This window comes from Salvelinus fontinalis, chromosome 6, assembly GCF_029448725.1.
Source record: "Salvelinus fontinalis isolate EN_2023a chromosome 6, ASM2944872v1, whole genome shotgun sequence".
Lineage (NCBI taxonomy): Eukaryota > Metazoa > Chordata > Actinopteri > Salmoniformes > Salmonidae > Salvelinus > Salvelinus fontinalis.
In genome coordinates, this window is record NC_074670.1 from 20,282,677 (window position 1) to 20,309,990 (window position 27,314).

The 27,314-nt window shown below is 42.2% G+C and overlaps 1 protein-coding gene across 1 annotated transcript in view; it reads left to right on the forward strand.

Annotated features, from left to right (window-relative positions):
- The window catches only part of LOC129857311 (dual specificity tyrosine-phosphorylation-regulated kinase 1B-like), an 82,709-nt gene that overhangs the window by 1,668 nt on the left and 53,727 nt on the right, over window positions 1-27,314 (forward strand). The window lies entirely within an intron of this gene.

The following is a 27,314-nucleotide window of genomic DNA, read 5'->3' on the forward strand; positions in this document are numbered from 1 at the left end:
GATCTTCATACGTTCACACGCGTGTGAATTGGGAGTGACATGCAGTTTCTGATGAAATTGCCACCTAAGACTGTGAAAAGCAGTCTGTTATTGTGTATTTGTTGGTGAATATTTTGAATAACCTTTGTTGCAAAGTCATACCCTGGATAAATCTCGGTGCCGACACCCTTTCCATGTAGCATTATGAGCAAGCCCCTTGCTGTGGTGCTGAAGTAGAAATGCCGGTTCAAAATGGATTCACTTTCCTCTTTCCTTACCATGTTGGCTTCATTCTCTTACTGTTACCACTGCACTGAAGTGAAACCGTTATTACACGTTAATGCATATGTCGTTATGATTTGTACACGTCATAATTTGATGTATTTTGATCTTAATGAATGTATCCATAATCCACGTCCATCATGTTTGTTAACCCTAACCAGAAAAATCATTCCCTCGTTGGTTTTTAGGTGAAAGGTTGGGTGCAGTTTGACATTGTCTCTAAGCTACTGAGTCATGATTCTTTATTGAAGTGTTGCATGTCCTCATACATTTGGAGCATTAAAATGGATGATTCTCAGTAAATGCTGTATTTCCAAGTTGCATAGATGATTTCAATGGTCAATGTTGAATTGGTCAATGTCATTTATTGTGGTTTAGCATTCTGAACCATATTATAAACATTTGACTGCATGTGACAAGGACCCATTTATTTTGTCAACAGCTTTGCTGAATACACGGTGTGATACATTCTCTTGCAAAGATATTGAAAGACCAACTTGAGTGTGCATTACATCCCTCCATACCATAGCTTCATGTTGTAGGCCTGTACACCCCCCTCTCTAGTACTCTTTCCCTCTCAATTTGGGGTGAGAGAAAAGCTCTGTTCGAGGTTTCTTTTGGTACCGGTAGCGGAGTGACACGCTGTTGTGAATGGACTGGCTGACTAACTTCATTGTACCGAACCTTGACATGTCTGTGAAGTGCAGCAAGTTGGTGTTGACTGGTCACCAAAATACTGACTGTGTGAAGAGGTGCTGTTTTGTGTCAGTCAAGCTGGGTGTTTGGGAGTGTGATTCCGGGATGATGAGATGCTCACCTGCAAGGATGACTTTCCGGTTATGTTGCAAATATGTATTAGAGCTCATGAGCACTTGGTCCAGTCAAAGGGCATGCCACTGTTTTACTGGTGAGCATGTGTGAAAAGTTTGTGCTGGCGTTTGCAGGTGCAAGTCGGCGTGTGTGTGTGTGTGTGTGTGTGTCATGAAGCCTAGTAGCGATCATGATGATGATGGGGGTAGCTGTCTGTAAATCGGACTCTTACTTGAATCTAGTAACTTTAACCCAGGTACCAGCTTGTTACCCCCACTCCCTTCCCAGGCTCTTTTTCTGGTGAACCTGGCACTGGTGAGGCAACAGATCGCTTGTTTGTCTTTGGAGAGACCACTTGAGGGGGCCTTCCCCGTTCATCTATTGATTTACTCCTGAGCTTGATAGCTTAGGGAGGAGTTGCAGGGGACACCCACTCGCACACAAGTTCACAGTCCCCCGCCACCACCTCCCGCGCCTAGCGTTTACACGGTGGCAAACTTGATATATAGCGTAAGCAGTGTCTTGCCTGTTACCGAGAAGGCACAGTCCATAGCCCACGCTTTTCGAGGCAGTCCTCTTTGAGCACAAGCCCTTGAAAAGTGTGTTAGAGAGGGACTGGAAGGAAGCAGGTCCAGGGAGTTTACAGTAGAGTGAAAGTTTGCACGTGGACTTTAGAAGGGCCTGGAACGCTACTTGGACCAAGGTTGATTGAACTGCAGCCTGTCGGTCCCCTATTAAACCTGCCCAATATGCCCCTTCCCCTCCCTATTCTATTCCTGTCCAGCAGTCCCAATGTGACTTTGCCCTCAGTGTCTCCATCTCTCTCTGAGAGGACAACCCCACCCACTTCTCCAGTCCTCTAAAAGTACATTTGATTTTGATCTGGCTCTGAATGAACCCATTTCCTGATGCACAGCAACTTCACTACCTCATCAGTACTCAAGTTGCCCACGTGCAGTGTTTTCCCTAACATCACCCTCATCTCAGCCTTGATATGTTGCCCTGTATCTTGTCTTAGATTAGTTTTTATAGAAAATGTTGTTTTTAGGTGCCACTGGATACTGATTTTGTATCTCAGATGGACACTGAAGGCCCCAATCTGGGGGACACACTGGTGAGTGTACCAGTACATTCACTGATGCTTTCTTGGTCACAGACTATATGAGGTCTCTGCTTGCACCTTTGGCTCATTATCACCCCACCTTGACTGGCATGTGTCTCAGTGAAGTTTGAGTTTCAAGACTGGGCTACCTGCACAGTGTAACCATAGAGTTGGCAACTAAACCGCTACTTCTTCAGCCAATTCAACATCTGATCAGCTTTGTGTTCTTATAATTGTGTTTATAATTCTCAGGACGTCTAAGGTAATGTTATGGAAACTGGAAAATGTTGAATGTGAGAGAAGGCAAAGGACATTCCATTCCGTATGCTACGTCAGTCAGTAAAATCTGCCTAAAGTGAATGGTTAGATCAATTTGCAATGGAGGAACGCTTGGAATGGATTCGATCAATGGCATCATATGTACATTTGTCATCAGTCATTTAAGTAAGTGAGCGTAGCGATCATAATTACATAAGTTGATTACTCTTTGATTCATTATATGTATTTACTACAGTGATTAGCATGACCATAACTTTTTTTTGCCCATCTAGTTTTGAATGATAACTATTGGAGAAAGCCCAGCATCTTAAAAACTGAAGGACACTACTGTAATCCCACAGTTCCAATTTCTCCCCCTGCTGTTGCCAGGAGCAACCAGGCAAGCTACAAGAAAACCACAACATTTTCTCACTCTCCCCCCTTCTCTCCTTCCATTTAACCCATATCCTCCTTTTCAGGATACCTTTTTTTGGTACAGATGTGAATCAAGGTATATTTCAAGAACTGAGGTGAGGGTTGTGGATGAAACCCACCAAGTCAGAATTAAAGCCCAGCAGGGCCTCCCGGGTGGCGCAGTGGTCTAAGGCCACCAGAGATTCTGGGTTCGAGCCCAGGCTCTGCCGCAGCCAGCCGCGACCGGGAGGCTCATGGGGCAATGCACAATTGGCCAAGCGTCGTCCGGGGTTAGGGAGGGTTTGGCCGGCAGGGATATCCTTGTCTCATCGCGCACTAGCGACTCCTGTGGCGGGCCGGGCGCAGCGCACACTGACCAGGTCGCTAGGTGTACGGTGTTTCCTCCGACACATTGGTGCGGCTGGCTTCCGGGTTGGATGTGCGTTGTCAAGAAACAGTGCGGCTTGGTTGGGTTGTGTTTCGAAAGATGCATGGCTCTCGACCTTCGCCTCTCCCGAGTCTGTACGAGAGTTGCAGCTATGAGACAAGACAGTAACTACTACCGTAATTTCCGGACTATAAGCCGCTACTTTTTCCCACGCTTTGAACCTTGCGGTTTATACAATGACGCGGCTAATTTATGGATTTTTCCCGCTTTCACAAGATTCATGCCGCCTAAAAACTGAGCACCGTCACATAATGTGACGTAAATCGAGCGCGCTCAAACTTCCCATAATTCTGATTACGGTAGTCATTTTGTCACCCTCATCATGGCAAAGACACGGAGAAATTGTCACGTTCCTGACCTGTTTTTCCTTTTTCTTGTATTTATTTGGTTGGTCAGGGCGTGAGTTGGGGTGGGTTGTCCATGTGTTATTTTTCTATGTCGGGTTGTTTGTGTTCAGCCGGGTATGATTCTCAATCAGAGGCAGCTGTAAATCGTTCTCCCTGATTGAGAATCATACTTTTTGTATCTCGGGTTGTATCTTGTGTCTGTATTCGGGTCGTTTCTCTTTTGTCATTTTGTTTCGTTAGTGTTCCGTTTATTTGGTTAATAAATAATCATGGACACAAACCACTCCGCATATTGGTCTGATCCTTCTCGCCTATCCTCCTCGTCCGAGGAGGAGGATTACGCCGAACGTTACAGAAATGCATATGATGCAGCTTTCAATTTGAAGGTGATCGATCTGGCTGTTGGAAAAGGAAATAGAGCTGCTGCACGGGAGCTTGGCCTTAATGAGTCGATGATAAGACGTTGGAAACAGCAGCGTGAGAAACTGACTCAGTGCAAAAAGACAACAAAAGCTTTGAGGAAAGAAAAGCAGATGGCCCGAACTAGAAAATGAGGCTTGGATGACAAGTGGGGAGAAATCCTTCACTAAAACGGGCCGCATGCGAAGAGCAACTTATGGTCAAGTCTGCCAGTGGGTCCTGACAGCATGGAGCATTGTCAAAAAAAATAAAAAAATAATCCACTATCATCAATGGGTTTCGAATGGCTGGACTGCTGCGTATTGAAGAGGGCAGCATGAGCTCAGCGGGGAATTTGCCTCCGGATGAAAGTGACGAGAGCGACAATGAAAACGATCCAACATCGGATGAAGCAATTCTGAGGCTATTCAACTCCGACACCAAAGGAGATGACTTCAGTGGTTTCAGTGCACAGGAGGAAGATAGTGACCAATGACTTTCTTGGTAGGCTACTGTTTACTGTTATTTTTTTTTAAATTTGTTACAAGCCGTGTTTCGTTAAAGCCTATTTATTTTTGTTACAAGCCGTGTTTCGTTTAAAAAGCCTATTTATTTTTGTTACAAGCCGTGTTTCGTTTAAAAAGCCTATTTATTTTTGTTACAAGCCGTGTTTCCTTTTAAAGGCTGTGTAAAGTTCATTTATTTCAATGTACCGGTAGGCACCTGCGGCTTATAGACATGTGCGGCTTATTTATGTACAAAATACATATTTTTTTTTTAAATTCAGTGGGTGCGGCTTATATTCAGGTGCGCTTAATAGTCCAGCAGGCTTATATTCAGGTGCGCTTAATAGTCCAGCAATTACGGTACTAATTGGATACCACAAAATTGGGGAGAAAAAAATAATAATAATAAAAAAAAAATTAAAGCCCAGCCTTGTGGTACAGACCAGTAACTGAAGTGGAAATGCTCAGTCTGTTTGAAAACTAGTGTGTCTCTTCTAAGTTAATTGACAGACAAGACCGCTGAATAGTTGGTTGGTGGTTTGGTTTACTTTAATGTAGCTGTAAGCTAGGTGTTAATAGCAACTGGCAGACTCGTGTAGTGCTAACATAACGTTAGTAGGGAATAGGCTGACTTGCCGGGTTCTCAATATTACATCACCCCCCTGGGAAAAAAATATATTTTTCCGATATGACTTCGGCATTATTCGGAATTCTGATTGGTTTTATAGAATAAATAACTATTGCAAATCCATATGTTACATGTGGTTTATGTTACCCTTTTAAAACTGAATCCAACTATTTTAAAACATTTATTGAACTTAGTAGGGAGTCAACTAAATGTATTAAATTAATTAATTAGCCCAAGTTTATCATAAGACATAAACAGAATGCAATAGTGATTTGTATTTCCTGCAACTTTCTGAAGAGGCAACAAGAATTCCCCGTCTGTGTATGTGCTAGAGGTCGACCGATTTTGATTTTTCAACTCCAATACCGATACCAATTATTGAAGGACCAAAAAAAGCCGATACCGATTAATCGGGCTAATTTATAAAATGTAATTTTTAAAAACAATTTATATATATATATATATATATATATATATATATATATATATATATATATATATATATATATATATATATATATATATATATATATATAATATATATATATATATATATATAATATATATATATATATTACAACAATACTGAATTAACACTTTTATTTTAACTTAATATAATACATAAATAAAAATCTATTTAGTCTCAAATAAATAATGAAACATGTTCAATTTGGTTTAAATAATGCAAAAACACAGTGTTGGAGAAGTAAGTAAAAGTGCAATATGTGCCATGTAAAAAAGCTAACGCTTAAGTTCCTTGCTCAGAACATGAGAACATATGAAAGCTGGTGGTTCCTTTTAACATGAGTCTTCAATATTCCCAGGTAAGAAGTTTTAGGTTGTAGTTATTATAGGAATTATAGCACTATTTCTCTCTACCATTTGTATTTCATATACCTTTGACTATTGGATGTTCTTATAGGCACTATAGTATTGCCAGCTTAATCTCGGGAGTTGATAGGCTTGAAGTCATAACCAGCGCTGTGCTCAAGCATTGCGAAGAGCTGCTGGCAAACGCAGGAAAGTGATGTTTGAATGAATGCTTACGAGCCTGCTGCTGCCTACCACCGCTCAGTCAGACTGCTCTATCAAATATCAAATCATAGATTTAATTATAATATAATAAACACACAGAAATACGAGCCTTAGGTCATTAAGCCTGGTTCCTCTCCAGGTTTCTTCCTAGGTTCTGGCCTTTCTAAGGAGTTTTTCCTAGCCAGCGTGCTTCTACACCTGCATTGCTTGCTGTTTGGGGTTTTAGGCTGGGTTTCTGTACAGCACTTTGAGATATCAAATTTATTTATATAGCCCTTCGTACATCAGCTGATATCTCAAAGTGCTGTACAGAAACCCAGCCTAAAACCCCAAACAGCAAGCAATGCAGGTGTAGAAGAACGGTGGCTAGGAAAAACTCCCTAGAAAGGCCAAAACCTAGGAAGAAACCTAGAGGAACCAGGCTATGAGGGGTGGCCAGTCCTCTTCTGGCTGTGCCAGATGGAGATTATAACAGAACATGGCCAAGATGTTCATAAATGACCAGCATGGTCAAATAATAATAATCACAGTAGTTATCGAGGGTGCAGCAAGTCAGCACCTCAGGAGTAAATGTCAGTTGGCTTTTTTAGCACGTGCGGTGAACAGGTCAGGGTTCCATAGCCGCAGGCAGAACAGTTGAAACTGGAGCAGCAGCAAGGCCAGGTGGACTGGGGACAGCAAGGAGTCATCATGCCAGGTAGTCCTGACACATGGTCCTAGGGCTCAGGTCCTCCGAGAGAGAGAAAGACGGAGAGAATTAGAGAGAGCATACTTAAATTCACACAGGACACAGGATAAGATAGGAGAAGTCGTCCAGATATAACAAACTGACCCTAGCCCCCCAACACATTAACTACTGCAGCATAAATACTGGAGGCTGAGACAGGAGGGGTCAGGAGACACTGTGGCCCCATCCGATGATACCCCCGGACAGGGCCAAACAGGAAGGATATAACCCCACCCACTTTGCCAAAGCACAGCCCCCACACCACTAGAGGGAAATCTTCAACCACCAACTTACCATCCTGAGACAAGGCCGAGTATAGCCCACAAAGATCTCCGCCACGGCACAAACCAAGGGGAGGCGCCAACCCAGACAGGAAGATCACGTCAGTGACTCAACCCACTCAAGTGACGCACCCCTCCTAGGGACGGCATGAAAGAGCACCAGTAAGCCAGTGACTCAGCCCCTGTAATAGGGTTAGAGGCAGAGAATCCCAGTGGAGAGAGGGGAACCGGCCAGGCAGAGACAGCAAGGGCGGTTCGTTGCTCCAGAGCCTTTCCATTCACCTTCACACTCATGGGCCAGACTACACTCAATCATATGACCTACTGAAGAGATGAGTCTTCAGTAAAGACTTAAAGGTTGAGACCGAGTTTGCGTCTCTCACATGGGTAGGCAGACCATTCCATAAAAATGGAGATCTATAGGAGAAAGCCCTGCCTCCAGCTGTTTGCTTAGAAATTCTAGGGACAATTAGGAGGCCTGCGTCTTGTGACCGTAGCGTACGTGTAGGTATGTACGGCAGGTCCAACTCGGAAAGATAGGTAGGAGCAAGCCCATGTAACAGTAAAACCTTGAAATCAGCCCTTGCCTTAACAGGAAGCCAGTGTAGGGACGCTAGCACTGGAGTAATATGATAAAAAATGTTGGTTCTAGTCAGGATTCTAGCAGCCGCATTTAGCACTAACTGAAGTTTATTTAGTGCTTTATCCGGGTAGCCGGAAAGTAGAGCATTGCAGTAGTCTAACCTAGAAGTAACAAAAGCATGGATTCATTTTACTGCATCATTTTTGGACAGAAAATTTCTGATTTTTGCAATGTTACGTAGATGGAAAAAAGCTGTCCTTGAAACAGTCTTGATATGTTCGTCAAAAGAGAGATCAGGGTCCAGAGTAACGCCGAGGTCCTTCACAGTTTTATTTGAGACGACTTTACAACCATCAAGATTAATTGTCAGATTCAACAGAAGATCTCTTTGTTTCTTGGGACCTAGAACAAGCATCTCTGTTTTGTCTGAGTTTAAAAGTAGAACGTTTTCAGCCATCCACTTCCTTATGTCTGAAACACAGGCTTCTATCGAGGGCAATTTTGGGGCTTCACCATGTTTAATTGAAATGTACAGCTGTGTGTCATCCGCATAGCAGTGAAAGTTAACATTATGTTTTCGAATGACATCCCCAAGAGGTAAAATATATAGTGAAAACAATAGTGGTCCTAAAACGGAACCTTGAGGAACACCGAAATGTACAGTTGATTTGTCAGAGGACAAATCATTCACAGAGACAAACTGATATCTTTCCAACAGATAAGATCTAAAGCAGGCCAGAACTTGTCCGTGTAGACCAATTTGGGTTTCCAATCTCTCCAAAAGAATGTGGTGATCGATGGTATCAAAGGCAGCACTAAGGTCTAGTAGCACGAGGACAGATGCAGAGCCTCGGTCTGACGCCATTAAAAGGTCATTTACCACCACCACAAGTGCAGTCTCAGTGCTATGATGGAGTCTAAAACCAGACTGAAGCCTTTCGTATACATTGTTTGTCTTCAGGAAGGCAGTGAGTTGCTGCGCAACAGCTTTTTCTAACATTTTTGAGAGGAATGGAAGATTCAATATAGGCCGATAGTTTTTTATATTTTCTGGGTCAAGGTTTGGCTTTTTCAAGAGAGGCTTTATTACTGCCACTTTTAGTGAGTTTGGTACACATCCGGTGGATAGAGAGCCGTTTATTATGTTCAACATAGGAGGGCCGAGCACAGGAAGCAGCTCTTTCAGTAGTTTAGTTGGAATATGGTCCAGTATGCAGCTTGAAGGTTTAGAGGCCATGATTATTTTCATCGTTGTGTCAAGAGATATAGTACGAAAACACTTAAGTGTCTGTCTTGATCCTAGGTCCAGGCAGAGTTGTGCAGACTCAGGATAGCTGAGCTTTGGAGGAATACGCAGATTTAAAGATATCAGCTGATGTATGCTTTAATAATACATTTGATTTGTAAATAATAATACATTTCATTTGTAAACAACAGCTGGTGCACGAAATCTAAGGAAGTCTCTAGATTTTGCTCGCCTGAAGTAGAGTATATTGTGATAAACTGCAGGCCACACTACTTGCCTAGAGTTCTCAGCTATACTTTTCGTGGCTGTTTATTTACCACCACAGAAAGATGCTGGCACTAAGACCGCACTCAGTCAGCTGTATAAGGAAATAAGCAAACAGGAAACCACTCACCCAGAGGCGGCGCTCCTAGTGGCCGGAGACTTTAATGCAGGGAAACTTAAATCAGTTCTACCAAATCTCTATCAACATGTTAAATGTGCAACCAGAGGGAAAAAAATTCTAGATCACCTGTACTCCACACACAAAGACACGTACAAAGCTCTCCCTCGCCCTCCATTTGGTAAATCCGACCACAACTCTATCCTCCTGATTCCTGGTTACAAGCAAAAATTAAAGCAGGAAGCACCAGTGACTCGGTCTATAAAAAAATGGTCAGATGAAGCAGATGCTAAACTACAGGACTGCTTTGCTATCACAGACTGGAACATGTTCTGGGATTCTTCCGATGGCATTGAGGAGTACACCACATCAGTCACTGGCTTTATCAATAAGTGCATCGAGGATGTCGTCTCCACAGTAACTGTACGTACATACCCCAACCAGAAGCCATGGATTACAGGCAACATTCGCACTGAGCTAAAGGGTAGGGCTGCCGCTTTCAAGGTGTGTGACTCTAACCCGAAGCTTACAAGAAATCCCGCTATGCCCTGCGACGAACCATCAAACAGGCAAAGCGTCAATACAGGGCTAAGATTGAATCATACTACACCGGCTCTGACGCTCGTCGGATGTGGCAGGGCTTGCAAACTATTACAGACTACAAAGGGAAGCACAGCCGCGAGCTGCGGGCGGCAAGAAACACTGAGGCATGCATGAGAGCATCAGTTGTTGCGGACGACTGTGTGATCACGCTCTCCGTAGCCGACGTGAGTAAGACCTTTAAACAGGTCAACATACACAAGGCTGCGGGGCCAGACGGATTACCAGGATGTGTGCTCCGGACATGTGCCGACCAACTGGCAGGTGTCTTCACTGACATTTTCAACATGTCCCTGATTGAGTCTGTAATACCAACATGCTTCAAGCAGACCACCATAGTCCCTGTGCCCAAGAACACAAAGGCAACCTGCCTAAATGACTACAGACCCGTAGCACTCACGTTCGTAGCCATGAAGTGCTTTGAAAGGCTGGTAATGGCTCACATCAACACCATTATCCCAGAAACCCTAGACCCACTCCAATTTGCATACCGCCCAAACAGATCCACAGATGATGCAATCGCTATTGCACTCCACACTGCCCTTTCCCACCTGGACAAAAGGAACACCTATGTGAGAATGCTGTTCATTGACTACTGCTCAGCGTTCAACACCATAGTACCCTCAAAGCTCATCACCAAGCTAAGGATCCTGGGACTAAACACCTCCCTCTGCAACTGGATCCTGGACTTCCTGACAGGCCGCCCCCAGGTGGTGAGGGTAGGTAGCAATACATCTGCCACGCTGATCCTCAACACTGGAGCTCCCCAGGAGTGCGTGCTCAGTCTCCTCCTGTACTCCCTGTTCACCCACGACTGCATGGCCAGGCACAACTCCAACACCATCATTAACTTGGCTGACGACACAACAGTGGTAGTCATGATCACCGACAACGACGAGACAGCCTATAGGGAGGAGGTCAGAGACCTGGCCGGGTGATGCCAGAATAACAACCCATCCCTCAACGTTACTAAGACTAAGGAGATGATTGTGGACTACAGGAAAAGGAGCACCGAGCACGCCCCCATTCTCATCGACGAGGCTGTAGTGGAGCAGGTTAAGATCTTCAAATTCCTTGGTGTTCACATCAACAACAAACTAGATTGGTCCAAACACACCAAGAGAGTCGTGAAGAGGTCACAACAAAGCCTATTCCCCCTCAGGAAACTAAAAAGATTTAGCATGGGTCCTAAGATCCTCAAAAGGTTTTACAGCTGCAACATCAAGACCATCCTGACTGGTTGCATCACGCAAGGCACTACAGAGGGTAGTGCGTACGGCCCAGTACATCACTGGGGCTAAGTTGCCTGCCATCCAGGACCTCTACACCAGGCGGTGTCGGAGGAAGGCCCTAAAAATTGTCAAAGACCCCAGCCACCCCAGTCATAGACTGTTCTCTCTACTACCGCATGGCAAGCGGTACCGGAGTGCCAAGTCTAGGACAAAAAGGCTTTTCAACAGTTTTTACCCCCAAGCCATAAGACTCCTGAACAGGTAACCAAATGGTTACCCGGACTATTTGCATATTTTACGCTGCTGCTACTCTCTGTTTATCTTATATGCATAGTCTAACTATACATTCATGTACATACTACCTAAATTGGCCCGACCAACCAGAGCTCCCGCACATTGGCTAACGGGGCTATCTGCATTGTCCCACCACCCGCCAACCTCTCTTTTTTACGCTTCTGCTACTCTCTGTTCATCATATATGCATACCGTAATTTCCGGACTATAAGCCGCTACTTTTTTCCCACGCTATGAACCTTGCGCTTTATACAATGACGCGGCTAATTTATGGATTTTTCCCGCTTTCACAAATTCATGCCGCCTAAAAACTGAGCACCGTCTCATAATGTGAAGTAAATCGAGCTCGCTCAAACTTTCCATCATTCTGATTACGGTAGTCATTTTGTCACCCTCATCATGGCAAAGACACGGAGAAATGCATATGATGCAGCTTTCAATTCGAAGGCGATCGATCTGGCTGTTTGAAAAGGAAATAGAGCTGCTGCACGGGGGCTTGGCCTTAATGAGTCGATGATAAGACGTTGGAAACAGCAGCGTGAGAAACTGACTTAGTGCAAAAAGACAACAAAAGCTTTCAGAGGGAAGAAAAGCAGATGGCCCGAACTAGAAAATGAGGCTTGGATGACAAGTGGGGAGAAATCCTTCACTAAAACGGGCCGCATGCGAAGAGCGACTTATGGTCAAGTCTGCCAGTGGGTCCTGACAGCGTGGAGCTGCTGCGTATTGAAGAGGGCAGCATAAGCTCTGCGGGGAATTTGCCTCCGGATGAAAGTGAGGAGAGCACAATGAAAACGATCCAACATCGGATGAAGCAATTCTGAGGCTATTCAACTCCGACACCAAAGGAGATGACTTCAGTGGTTTCAGTCCACAGGAGGAAGATAGTGACCAAGGACTTTCTTGGTAGGCTACTGTTTACTGCTATTTAAAGAAAAAAAAAATGTTACAAGCCTGTTTCGTTAAAGCCTATTTATTTTTGTTACAAGACGTGTTTCGTTAAAGCCTATTTATTTTTGTTACAAGCCGTGTTTCGTTTAAAGGCTGTGTAAAGTTCATTTGTTTCAATGTACCGGTAGGCACCTGCGGCTTATAGACACGTGCGGCTTATTTATGTACAAAATACATTTTTTTTTAAATTCAGTGGGTGCGGCTTATATTCAGGTGCGCTTAATAGTCCAGCAATTACGGTAGTCACTTTAACGATACCTACATGTACATACTACCTCAATAAGCCTGCCTAACAGGTGTCTGTATATAGCCTTGCTACTCTTTTTTTCAAATGTCTTTTTACTGTTGTTTTATTTCTTTACTTACCTACACACACACACACACACACATACCTTTTTTTTCTCCGCACCATTGGTTAGAGCCTGTAAGTAAGCATTTCACTTTAAGGTCTACACCTGTTGTATTCGGCGCACGTGACAAATAAACTTTTATTTGATTTGATTTGATTAGATATTTGATTTGATTAATATGGTCAAATCCAGAAACGATCATTTCTAAAACAAAACATTTATTCTTTCAGTGAAATACGGAACCGTTCTGTATTTTTTCGAACAGGTGGCATCCATAAGTCTAAATATTGCTGTTACATTGCTACAATGTTATGTCATAATTATGTAAAATTCTGGCAAATTCATTACGGTCTTTGTTAGGAAGAAATGGTCTTCACACAGTTCGCAACAAGCCAGGCGGCCCAAACGGCTGCATATACCCTGACTCTGCTTTCACAGAACGGTACATTGGTGCTGCGACAGTGCTTTTTTTCGCGAATGCGCTTATTAAATCATCACCTGTTTCGCAAAGTAAGCTGTGATTCGATGATAAATTAACAGGCACCGCATTGATTATTTGCAACGCAGGACAAGCTAGTTAATCTAGTAATATCATCAACCATGTGTAGTTAACTAGTGATTATGTTAAGATTGATTGTTTTTTATAAGTTTAATGCTAGCTAGCAACTTACCTTGGCTCCTTGCTGCACTCGCGTAACAGGTGGTCAGCCTGCCACGCAGTCTCCTCGTGGAGTGCAATGTAATCGGCCATAATCGGCATCCAAAAATGCTGATTACCGATTGTTATGAAAACTTGAAACAGGCATCGGTCCACCTCTAGTATGTGCGGTACGCGCCACGTTGTGTAGCCGTTAGCGATGATGTTAATGAAAAGTATTCTGGTAGATAGAAAGGTTTCCCAAAAACCTTCTCAATTAAATGTTAACTACAAAGTTGCCTATGCTTACCTGCCAGAATAAGATCATGATTATTTGCATCAATCGAGTAGGTATTTGGTTTTCACGTGTGCTACAAAAACACGCTAAACAGCCTCATTCTAGGTGTGCACTGGAATTAAATTAACATTTCTCAAACTTTTCCCAGACCTCAAAAGTTGTTTCCTGGTGTGATTTAAGCAAAAAACATAACAGATTTTATAGGGCCCTACTTTAGGCACAGATCTACGATAAGCTTAACCTTAAAATGCAGAGCTGCTTTTGTACACCATTCATTCATTCACATATCTCCCTTCCTGTCTGTCCGCCATCCTCTATCATTCATCTGTAACGAAGGTGTAGGTCTTGGGTTTCGATGGTGCCAAACTGTTTACTGATCAGTTTGGTGTTTGTGCAATTCGAGGAATAGGACACCTGACCCCAGATCAGTGTTTTTAATTAGTAACTTCCAGAAAGGACCTTGCCAGGCTAATTCTCATTTTCTTGCCCTGCCCCTGTTAGTTTCCTGTCCCCTTTAATGCACTTTTCTCTCAGTTCTTCGAATGGCTCATAAATGACTAATGAAAGGCAACACACACTACACTGGCTCCTTCACCACTGGCTGACAGGTAGAGGAGTGCTCTGCCTGGCTCTTGACTGGGGGATGAAGATCATCACCTGTATGATGATCAACCATCATCATACAGGTGACCTGCCAGCCAGGGATATAAGGTGAAATGGTTAGCGGTTGTTATCCTAAACTTGTCCCGTAATGAACAGTTTTGATTTATATTATAGCTCCTTGAGAACTGTATGTAGGCCTACTACTGTGGATTGTTGTAGATCTGTTGATTGTCTTCATGAATCCTGAATAAATTCCAAAAAGCTTACTACCCTCCCACAGGTCACTGCTTCCCTCCACAATATCAGAAAGTTGTCGCTTGAGGAGGCCCTGGGTCATTTCCAGTATGTAGGTGTATTTACAATATATATGGGCGTACATGGGGTCATTGGGGTGGTTGATTAAGTGTGTGTGTGTGTGTTATGAGTGGTTTATTAACTTCTCTAGGATATGTGGGACGGTAGCGTCCCACTTGGCCAAAATCCAGAAAAAATGTAGCGCACCAAATTCAAATATATTACTATAAAAATCAATATTTCATGAAATCACACATGAAAGACACCAAATTAAAGCTACACATGTTGTGAATCCAGCCAACAAGTCTGATTTCAAAAAGGATTTACGGGGAAAGCACACCAAACAATTATGTTAGCTCAGTACGTAGCCACAGAAAAACACAGCCATTTTCCCAGCAAAAGATAGTAGTAACAAAAAACAGAAATAGATAAAATTAATCACTAACCTTTGAACATCTTCATCAGATGACACTCATATGACATCATGTTACACAATACATTTATGTTTTGTTCGATAATGTGCATATTTATATCCACAAATCTCGGTTTACATTGGCGCCATGTTCAGAAATGTCTCCAAAATATCCAGAGTAATTACAGAGAGCCATGTCAAATAACAGAACTCATCATAAACTTTGATGAAAGATACATGTTTTACATATAATTAAAGATACACTTGTTCTTAATGCAACCACTGTGTCAGATAAATAAAAAAAACTTTACGTAAAAAGCACACCATGCAATAATCTGAGACAGCGCTCAGATTTAACAACATTTCTCCGCCATGTTGGAGTCAACAGAAATACGAAATTACATCATAAATATTCCCTTACCTTTGATTATCTTCATCAGAATGCAGTGCCAGCAATCCTAGTTCCACAATAAATCTTTTTTTTGTTTGATAATGTCCATTACTTATGTCCAATTAGCTAATTTTGCTAGCATGTGTAGTACACGTGTCCAAATGCTCGCGCAGATGCAGGCAAACGTCGGACAAACTTCAGAAAGTTGTATTCCAGGTCGAATAAACTGGTCAAACTTAGTAGACAATCAATCTTCAGGATGTTGTTATCATTTATATCCAATAACGTTCCAACTAAAGCATTCTTTCATGTCTGTATAAGTAATGGAACGCAAGGCGACAACATGAGGAAAGCCCGTGATCATGAACTGGCAATCTGCCAGACCACTGACTCATTCCCCTCCCATCCGGTCCCACAACACAGCATAAGCTTCATTCCACGTTCTACGGACTGTTGACATCTAGTGGAAGGCGTATGAAGTGCAAACAGATCCATATATTACAGGGAATTGAATAGGCGATGACTTTAGCAACAACCACTCTCAGAATTTTCACTTCCTGTTTGGATTTTTATACTCACAGACATCATTCAAACAGTTTTAGAAACTTCAGAGTGTTTTCTATCAAATAGTAATAATAATATGCATATATTAGCATCTGGGACAGAGTAGGAGGCAGTTCACTATGGGCACGCAATTCATCCAAAAGTGAAAATGCTGCCATCTATCATAAAGAAATTAAGCATGACGCCCTGCCCTTGTTTGTGTAGTGGTAGGCACAGTGGCTTTTCTGAACAGTGCTTGGCCTGTTGGAGAGCTGACGGTGTGGTGGACAGGGCCCTGGGTGTGTCCCCTCCTTGGAGTGAGTCACTGCTGGGCTGAGCCTGGCTGGTCTGGGGCTCCAGTCTGTCCATTTACCTTTACTGGAAAGAGGTAGTGGACTGGAGAAATTAAATGTTCAACCCGGGGTCTGAAGACTCACAGAACGTGAAGGGCAGGCTTTTGCTTAAGCCCAACACTAACACACCTGACTCAACTAATCAATATATCACCAAAACCTTTTTTTATTTTAATGTTTTAGTACTCGTCTGGAACAAAAGTCTGCACACCTTTTGGTTCCTACTAACCAGGATGGAAAACTTGAGGGAGCAACTCCACTCATCACAGTCAACATCTCACTGTCACTCTGAGAGGGCCAGACTTTTATGTTGTTGCCAGAGCAGTCCATAATCACTCTAAGTGTAAGGTGGACTCTGTAATCATTGGATCTGGAGGACAACCACAGGTGCTAGTTGTTCTGTAGCACAACTCCCTCCCAACTGGCTGGTTAGTTTTTAGGTTAGTATTCAATTTGAATGTTGATCAGTTTATGGGTAGAAAACGTGTAACATCACTATGACTAGGGCCAGTACATGTGTTCTCCTGGCTAAGAAAAATGAATGTGACCTCCTGGCTAGGGCCCTATATATGACACCTTTCAGTCCGTAAAGGGTGCTTGTTTAGTTATGTTGTAACCATATTTGTCAGTGGCTCTGTGGTCTACTTCCATGTTGCTGAAAAAGCCACAGGATGGTTTTTCATTACCGTCAATACCGTTAACTATTTATTTATTTGTTTTTTTAATGAATACCTGTAGTCAACTTGTGCAATACATTAGGAGATAAAGAACATTGCGTTCTTCATTTCACCTGTCACGTTATTATGAAGAATATGGTAGTCCCCAGTCACGTGGTGTTTGTTTACAAGCACACAACAACTAGAGACTGAAGACTTGTGAGTCACTGTTGTGCAGCATGCACCAGGTGATCTAATTACAGTATGGAATTCACAACTAAATGTTTGCTAGCCAGATATCTTTTAACTATTAAGCTAACTGTCTGTAATGTGCTAAATGCTCTGCAGTTGTGCATTTGGTTTGCTATTTAGTAGCTAGTTATCTTCTTCCAAAATCAAGGATTCACTTGGTAACAGCAGAAAATCCCCTTCTGGATCAAGAGCCTTGCTGGCTAATATTTGAATTGTGCCTTCAGCAAACTGTGACAATCAATTTTTTGTTACTTGTAGAGTTTAGGTCAGAACCTGTACAAAATGTTCGCAATGCGCTCGCTAGCATTCTCTATGGGATTTCACATGTACAGTTGAAGTTGGAAATTTACATACACTTAGGTTGGAGTCATGAAAACTAGTTTTTCAACCTACACAAATTTCTTGTTAACAAACTATAGTTTTGGCAAGTCGGTTAGGACTTCTACTTTGTGCATGACACAAGTAATTTTCCCAACAATTGTTTACAGACAGATTATTTCACATATAATTAATTGTATCACAATTCCAGTGGGTGAGAAGATTACATACACTAAGTTGACTGTGCCTTTAAACAGCTTGGAAAATTCCAGAAAATGTTATCGCTTTAGAAACTTGTGATAGGCTAATTGACATGTATAAAATGGCGGATTTGGCGGATGCCAGGAGAACGCTACCTGCCCCAATGCATAGTGCCAACTGTAAAGTTTGGTGGATGAGGATTAAGGGTTTGGGGCTGTTTTTTCATGTTCCCGGCTAGACCCCTTAGTTCCAGTGAAGGGAGATCTTAATGCTTTACCATGCAATGACCATTCTAGATTATTCTGTGCTTACAGCTTTGCGGCAACAATTTGGGGAACGCCCTTTCCTGTTTCAGCATGACAATGCCCCTGTGCACAAAGCGAGGTCCATACAGAAATGGTTTGTAGAGATCAGTGTGGAAGAACTTGACTGGCTTGGACAGAGCCTGACCTCAACCCCACAGTTAGGGATTTTTATTTTTAGCTGACGGTCTTATCCAGAGCAATTTACAGGAGCAATTAGAGTTAAGTGCCTTTCTCAAAGGCACATCAACAGATTTCCCCCCTGCACCTTGTTGGGTCTGGGATTTTCAGTTACTGGCCCAATGCTCTAACAACAAGGCTAACTGCCACCCTGGGATGAATTGGAACGCCGATTGCGAACCAGGCCTAATCTCCCAAATTCAGTGCCCGACCTCACTAATGGTCTTGTGGCTGAATGGAAGCAAGTCCCTGCAGCAATGTTCCAACATCTAGTGGAAAGCCTTCCTAGAAGAGTGGAGGCTGTTATAGCAGCAAAGGGGGGGGATCAACTCCATATTAATTCCCAAGATTTTGGAATGAGATGTTCAACAAGCAGGTGTCCACATACTTTTTTTCATGTAGTGTATGACAATCTGGATACCGCCCAAGCCTAGTGAACATGTTATTGATGCACCAGGAAGATGCAGAACGGTGTGAGAGGGGTGAGTGGGTGTGTGTGAGAAAAATGCATGTTTCTGTGTGAGTGTGTTTGCAGTGAGCGGCTGCTCTCCTTGGTGCTGCTTTTTTCCTCGGCAGCCTGCTGACCTGCTTAACTCAGCTGAGAGGGAGCTGATGGAGGAGACAGAGACACTGAAAAGCAAGGTAACAGAGGAAGAAAATAAATAAGGAGATTAATCAAGTAAAGTGGAAAGGGATTTACAAGGAGAAGGAAAGAGGGAGAAAGACGACAACATAACATGTCAAGATAAGAAAGTGTAGGTAGCCACTGTTTGTCAGTGTGGGGGAGGGAAGAGGGACAGCAGCTCTTAAATAGACCTTACTACTTCATCACTTCAGCAAGCCTTGATCCATGCCTGTACTGTACTAGATGATCCTCCTATGAATAAAAACATCTCTTCATTATGCATATTTTATATATGATGAGCTTTTATAGATGGTGGAGCATACAGAGACACAAAACCTGACTGATGGATTGGTTAATGACTCTTCTACTGTAGGTTTTATACATTTCCATGTGACCAAGGCTTGGAATTTAATCAAACCACCCATAGCAATGTTTACATTGTTTGTTAACAAACTACTATCACTGCACTCACCTATTCTGACAACTGGAAGCATATGGGCATTTCCATATAAAAGGACACATGAGCATCAACATGTGAAGTTCATAGGAGCATTTCAAATGAAAGTTGAGTCTATTTTTTTTTTAGAAAGTAAGGCATATATAACATTTTTCAACCATTTTCCATCCTAAAAACTAGGGATACGCAAAGGCTTTGATTTCTGGTCAAATAGATGGAAAAGGGGTCTTCGACAATATCTACCAGAAAGTCTTAAAAGGTATTAGAAATACATCAAAGCACAATGTTAAAGACCCCTGCCAACTAATATTTAATTCATTTTTATTTAACCATTATTTAACTAATTAATATCAACACTTCTATTTAGTTTTGGAGAAATTATTTACCTTCTGTAAATTTAAGAAACATTGCCTTGTGCCTTGTAATTCCGTTACCAAAAACACACATCTGTGTAAGATATTTTCTAATTTCTCTCCCTCGTGAGGGAGAATACTGAAAGTTCACAAAGTAACAAGTAATGGTAGATCTACCAATTAGTTCGTGTTTTTACTGATATCAAGTTTGTTTTTGAATGATGTGACTAAAACTGTTAACTCTGTTACGAAATTGTAGTCACAAACCCCAGTTGGGTCACCTGCTACTGTTCTCCCTTCCACTGGCATACTGTTATTCAACTCAGAACAGTTATTTTGTCTTTCTGTCGTCTGGTGGTCAAAGCAAGACTGTGAAAACAGTCTGGACAATCCCTCCCTCGCTCTCTGTCTCTCCAGTTGTCACCTCTCCCAGCCCTTACTGACACCTACCACCTACCCTGTTTCCATCTACTGTAACAAGCATCCTCGCCCCTCATCACCGACAAATACCGGATGTCCATGGATGTTGAAAAGTAGTTGAAATTTGGTCAGTCCGCCCTGGCCAGACCAAATCTGAGTTTGGACAGTACAGCACAGTAGAAAAAAGTAAAGAAAAGTACACTACTGTAGAGCTCAGTACAGTAGCGCACACTACTATAAACTCTACGGTACTGTACTGTACTCTAGTGTGCTCTACTTTGCTGTACTGTAATGACCAAACTTGCGAAGCATGTCTATGATTGTTTCAGATTTGGTCTGGTCCGGACAAAACTTATGGGGCCTTCTTTAGGGGCGGAGCTTATTACAATAATATGCAAAAGAAGGATATTGCTTATTTCTACCTTTGTATCTATTCAGGATACATCACCATGCAGGGGTCGTGTTAATAACACAGAATTCTGTTTTTTCACGCAGATGTTTTTTTTTTTTTTTTTAAAGCATAAGAAATATCTTGCTGCGTTTTGTAAACGCAGATCTAATATGCTTCTTATTGTAATTTTTGCTCCGCATCAGACTAATTTTGTGCTTCCGTTGCACTTCTCCACTCGGATGAGAATTCACGGCATTCAATCAGCAGACAACGCTCTAGCTGGTGTGTAGCATCTTTTCTCCAGTAAAATGCAATATTAACTTCAAACAAAACATTAGAAAATGTTGCTGGCTACATTATTTTTATGATAAACATTAGAAATATTATGGTCATGGATAGTTTTTGCAAAAGAAACCTTGCTTTTTCATTGTAATCTCATTTACTTGTGTGGCTGCTAGCCTAATAGTGTTGCACTTCTGTTGTCATCTGATGACAATTAAGCTTTTTTCTGCGGAATGTTTTGAACTAATGTATTTCTATAAAGAAATACTATAGGAAAACACACCCCTGATCACTCTGTTGAAGCAAAAAAAAAACACTGGCTTTCAATATAAAACATAGATAGTTTTTATGATCTGCATTTTTTTTAAATGCTTATTTCTGAACTCTAATGCAACCCCTGCCATGAAGAGAATGCTATTCATATCCATAATTATGCAGGTCTAAATATTACAGGTCAGGGACCCATGATGTAAATCCATTTTACCTACTGTAGTTCAGTAACCAAAATTTAAAAAAATCAAACTCAAGATGTCATAGCTGACACCCATTCTTTCTGCAGACATTATTGATTCTTAATTCTGCGATTTTGGAAAACATGGTCACACAAAAATAAGAAGTATTAAAAAAAATAGTAAATGTGTTTTTGAGATTCTATTTTAAATTGTTCAAAGTAGTCCTTGTGTATGGTGTGTTAAACTTTGAAGTGTAATGTTTTTTTAGCATACAATAGCATACAATTTAGCATACAATTTAAAATGAGAAATCGGGGCCTCCCGGGTGGCGCAGTGGTCTAGGGCACTGCATCGCAGTGCTAACTGTGCCACCAGAGTCTCTGGGTTCGTCCCCAGGCTCTGTCGCAGCCGGCCGCGACCGGGAGGTCCGTGGGGCGACGCACAATTGGGCTTGCGTCGTCCGGGTTAGGGAGGGTTTGGCCGGTAGGGATTTCCTTGTCTCATCGCGCTCCAGCGACTCCTGTGGCGGGCTGGGCGCAGTGCGCGCTAGCCAAGGGGGCCAGGTGCACGGTGTTTCCTCCGACACATTGGTGCGGCTGGCTTCCGGGTTGGAGGCGCGCTGTGTTAAAGAAGCAGTGCGGCTTGGTTGGGTTGTGCCTCGGAGGACGCATGGCTTTCGGCCTTCGACTCTCCCGAGCCCGTACGGGAAGTTGTAGCGATGAGACAAGATAGTAATTACTAGCGATTGGATACCACGAAAATTGGGGAGAAAAGGGGAGAAAAAAAAGAAGAAGAAAAAAAAAAAAGAAATCTGAGTCAAAGTGTAATTCCTTTACCATGGTAATTCCCATCTACAAAAAAGCTAATGTGGAGACTAAATACACCATTGCACGTTTGATTGAATTGACCCATAACTTCTTTACTTTGAAGGTTAACCTGGAATGTATTACTGCTGTGGATGACTTTGCACTTGTGGAATACACTGTACTGTATTTGTTAATGATAGGTTGGTGTATGAATGACAAGATTGTGACCTTTTATCCCCGCAGGTTCACATATTGCTCTTGTACTCTTACAGTGCATTCGGAAAGTATTCAGACCACCTTTTGTTACGTTACAGCCTTGTTCTAAAATGGATTACATAAAAATGTTCCTCATCAATCTACATACAATACCCCATAATGACAAAGCGAAAACATGTTTTTAGAAATGTTTGCAAATTTATGAACAATTAAAAACAGAAATACCTTATTTACATAAGTATTCAGACCCTTTGCTATGAGACTTGAAATTGAGCTCATGTGCATTCCATTTCCCTTGATCATCCTTGATGTTTCTACAACTTGATTGGAGTCCACCTGTGGTAAATTCAATTGATTGGACATGATTTGGAAAAGCACACATCTGTCTTTATAAGATCCCACAGTTGACAGTGCATGTCAGAGCAAAAACCAAGCCATGAGGTTGATGGAATTGTCTGTAGAGGCTTGTGTCGAGGCACAGATCTGGGGAAGGGTACCAAAAGCTATCTGTAACATTGTAGGTCCCCAAGAACACAGTGGCCTCCATCAGTCTTGAATAGAAGAAGTTCGGAACAACCAAGACTCTTCCTAGAGCTGGGCGCCCGACCACACTGAGCAATCGGGGGAGAAGGTCACCTCCCTGACCAAGGCCCAAGAACTCAATGGTCACTCTGACAGAGCCCCAGAGTTTCTCTGTGGGTGGGAGATCCTTCCAGAAGGACAACCATCTCTGCAGCACTCCACCAATCAGGCCTTTATGGTAGAGTGGCCAGACGGAAGCCAAAGGGCACCTAAAGAACTCTCGAACCATGAGAAACAAGATTCTCTGGTCTGATGAAACCAAGGTTGAACTCTTTGGCCTGAATGCCAAGCGTCACTTCTGGAGGAAACCAGGCATTGCTCATCACCTGGCCAATACCATCCTTACGGTGAAGCATGGTGGTGGCAGCACCATGCTGTGGGGATGTTTTTCAGTGGCAGGGAGCTTAGTTAGGATTGGGAGGAAAAATCAACAGAGCTAAGTACAGAGAGAACCTTGATGAAAACCTGCTCCAGAGTGCTTTGGACCTCAGACCCGAGCAAAGGTTCACCTTCCAACAGGACAATGACCCTAAGCACACAGTCAAGACAATGCAGGAGTGACTTTGGGACAAGTATCTGAGTGTCCTTGAGTGGCTCAGCCAGAGCCCGAACTTGAACCCGATCGAACATCTCTGGAGACCTTACAATAGCTGTGCAGCGACGCTCCCCATCAACCTGACAGAGCTTGAGAGGATCTGCAGAGAAGAATGGGAGAAATTCCCCAAATACAGGTGTGCCAAGCTTGTAGCGTCATACCCAAGAAGACTTGAGGCTATAATCGCTGCCAAAGGAGCTTCAACAAAGTACTGAGTAAAGGGAGTCTGATTACTTATGTATATAGAATATTTATGTTATATTTTGTTTTATATACATTTGCAAATTAAAATAACCCGTTTTTTCTTTGTAATTGTGGTATTTGTGTGTGTGTGTGTATATTGGTGTGGAAAATAATGCATTTAATACATTGTAGAATAAGGCTGTAACGTAACAAATTGTGGAAAAGTGAAGGGGTCTGAATACTTTCCTAATGCACTGTGTGTAAATGCCGAGGTCCTTGCTATCCAGATGTTGAATATTACAGAAAATCCATGATATCTCCTTTGACCAGCCGTATGAATAATGAGACCCTTAAGTTTTGCTAGAGTTAACTCCTAAATCCAGTGTGTCCTCCTTTCAGCATGCAACAAACACATCTTTCATCAGAGATGACCCTCGAGGCACCGTCTGTGTAACGCTATCACATTGTCTATGGGGAATGTTTACGAGAGAGGAAGGGGTATCAGGTGGTCGGTTTGACTATAGGTAGTAGGCCTACTTGTTTGTTACTATCACTTTTAAGCTGTTGCTATGGCAGTATCCATCCACACAGTGGCTTGCTTGTTGTGAATATTGTCCATTCACATCTCCCACAGCAGGGTGTTTCACTGACGCAGGTCAGGTCCAATTTAAGGGCAAACTCCACAAGAGTGAACCCTCTTCATTCCAAGGAGTATCTCTTACCTCTTATTCTCTCTTAACGTCTCCACTTGTGCCCTTCTTTCCCACTCTCTATATCTACCTCATCTCACTCACCCTTTTTTCATTTCTCCCCTACCTTCTTCAGCTTGCTCTCGCTCCCACCTTCCTCCACCTTTCTACCTCTTCCTTTCTTATTCCCCCCTTAGCTCTGTTTCTCCACCCCTCTCTCTTAGAGATTTCATTCAGCCGCAAATTTTGAGAATTGTTTCGGCCGCCGGGATTCGGGCTTGCCGTGCTGTGTAAAACAAAACATTTAAATAATAACTCTGTCTACATACCTTTTACTACTGCGCTCTCTCAGCAGCTGCAGCCACTAGCGGCGCCAGGATTCCAATATTGTCTGGGCTAGAGAAATTTGTGGCCATGATGAAACACATTTTTCTGGAGATTTCAATGTTTTAAATTGCATTACGAATATGCTGGAGTGTACTCGGCAGAATGATGATCCACAAGACCATGACTGGCAGCGCATCCCAGAATTAGGAGAAGCCCATATTCCAATGGCATATGTTAACACCGATACATCCTAATAAATTACACCCTATGACTGCCCTGCTACTGTACCTTGCTGGACCTGGTAAACTATTGAAATTGGACCCAAAACTGATCAAAATGTTTTCCTAATCAGGCATAGGCTTCATGCAGTTATTTTGTAATAAAACATGCATTCATGTTTGGCAGAAAATCTTATTTATTTATTGTTTAAATATTAAAAGCTCTTTTATTTCCCTTTCAAAAGAAAATGGTTAATACACTTGATTTATGCTACATAATTGAATACTAAATGTGTCTGATCATTGATAGATGACCAAATGAATAAATGAGCTACCACCTCCACTTGTTTGCCCAGCCATGTAGAGATCAATTAGTTAAACCAAATCACATTGATTCATTATCAGGCAAGTCACAGGCTTTTGTTTGGGAGTTGGACAGGCTGCTACTATACGAGTGAAGATCTACTTGTTAAGCTACATGAAATTAGGGCTGCACGATATATCGGTGAGCATATCGGAATCGGCCGATATTAGCTAAAAATGCCAACATCGGCCCGATGTCTAGTTTAATGCTGATGTGCAAAACTGATGTCAAAGCTGACGTGCATACCTATATAACGTAGGTAGATGATGTAATGACGCCGCAAAAAATACAGCGCTACACAGAACAACGCAGAAAAATATTAAGCGCACACTTCCAACTACTAAACAAGTTCAAGTTGAGCAGTTGTGGGCTAGTTGTAAATCATGCAGCACCTTATGTCAAGATCGCAGATTTTAGAGAAACAACAAATGTCGGTACATATAAGTGTCTTATATTGGCTGAAAGCTTAAATTCTTGTTAATATAACTGCACTGTCCAATTTACAGTAGCTATTACTGCGGAAAAAATGCCATGCTATTGTTTGAGAGCTCCTAACAACAAAACACTTTTTTCACTGCGATAGGTTTGATAAATTCACCTCTGAAGGTGAAATGTGTACTTACATTCTGAAATCTTGCTCTCATTTATCATCCCAAGGGTCCCAGAGATAACATGAAGTGTCGTTTTGTTAGATAAATCCTTTTTCATATCCTAAAAAGGTCCATATAGCATGCATGATCGATTTTGTATTTCCACTCGTTCAATTTGCAAAGAAAGGAATCTGTGAAAGTCTCACCCTAAATGTTGTTTCAACGAGTCAAATCACGGTTGTATGTATTCCTCAGAGATCCTAGAACGTAACAAAACTTCACTTTATCATTAGGGGTGTAGTATATCCTGTAGGACAGCATATTTGGTCAGAGAGCGACGCCTTCATGGCACGCTGATAATGCGGGCGGTCTTCACTTGAACGATCGTATCTTTGTCAAATAAGCCCCAATCAGGGTCAAACAAAGCTAGCTAGATAGCCAATCAGCTGGGCTTTACAGGAGTATCCGGAAACCCTGTGTCTGTCGCAAAATGTAGGTGCTAACCTTTTGCGACAGCATGCCTTTTCCTTTTGGACAAAAATTATAAGAATATTCAAAGTTATGAAGTTATGAAAACCGGTTGTTTTGCAAATGTTGAAATTATAATATGGCTACTAATACAGGAAAAGCTAAATCAAAGTCCAAGTATACAGATTTGACGATATTCTTGCAGAGAAATGTAATATGAATGCAACTGTCTCCTTCACGATTTGCCCAAATGGTTCTGGGTGACTTCACACTAAATGTCATGGAGAACGCTCATACTTCAAGTTAACCGTCTGAAGCTTTGCACATACACTGCCATCTTGTGGACACCATCGGAATTACAACCAGAATGATGGCTAGAACTGGGACCTTTCTCTTGCATTTCAAAGATGGTGGTAGAAAAAAACTGTTTTCCCCCTTTGTTTTCTTCTACTAGATCTATTGTTATATTCTCCTACATTCAATTCACATTTCCACAAACTTCAATGTGTTTCCTTTCAAATGGTACCAAGAATATGCATGCTTTAGGGCCTGAGCTACAGGCAGTTAGATTTGGTATGTCATTTTAGGCAAAAATTGATGCCAAAAATGTCAAATCGGTGCATCCCTACATAAAATGCTCTCAAAATGTTCTGATCAGTGATAGGCCTATATGAGAAAACTAGAATAAAGATGATCATGAGCACACCTCAATTTAGCCAGATATCCAGATATCTGGTAACCAGATATCCAAAGATTCAGTGAAAAGATAAGTCTGACATTGATTTATCAAGACGAGTCCCCACGGTTGTCTCAAAGCTACGTGATGGCACTGTCCCAATCAAAACGGTGCTGAAATTATCATCTTGTTGACCACACACTGCTATTACTTTACATTTTGTGTAATGGTCGGATATGACTTTTGGGAATTTCAGTATAAGCAACAGTTTGATACATGCATTGCCTTCAATTGCATTAGCCTACTTTATACCAATATTTTCCGTC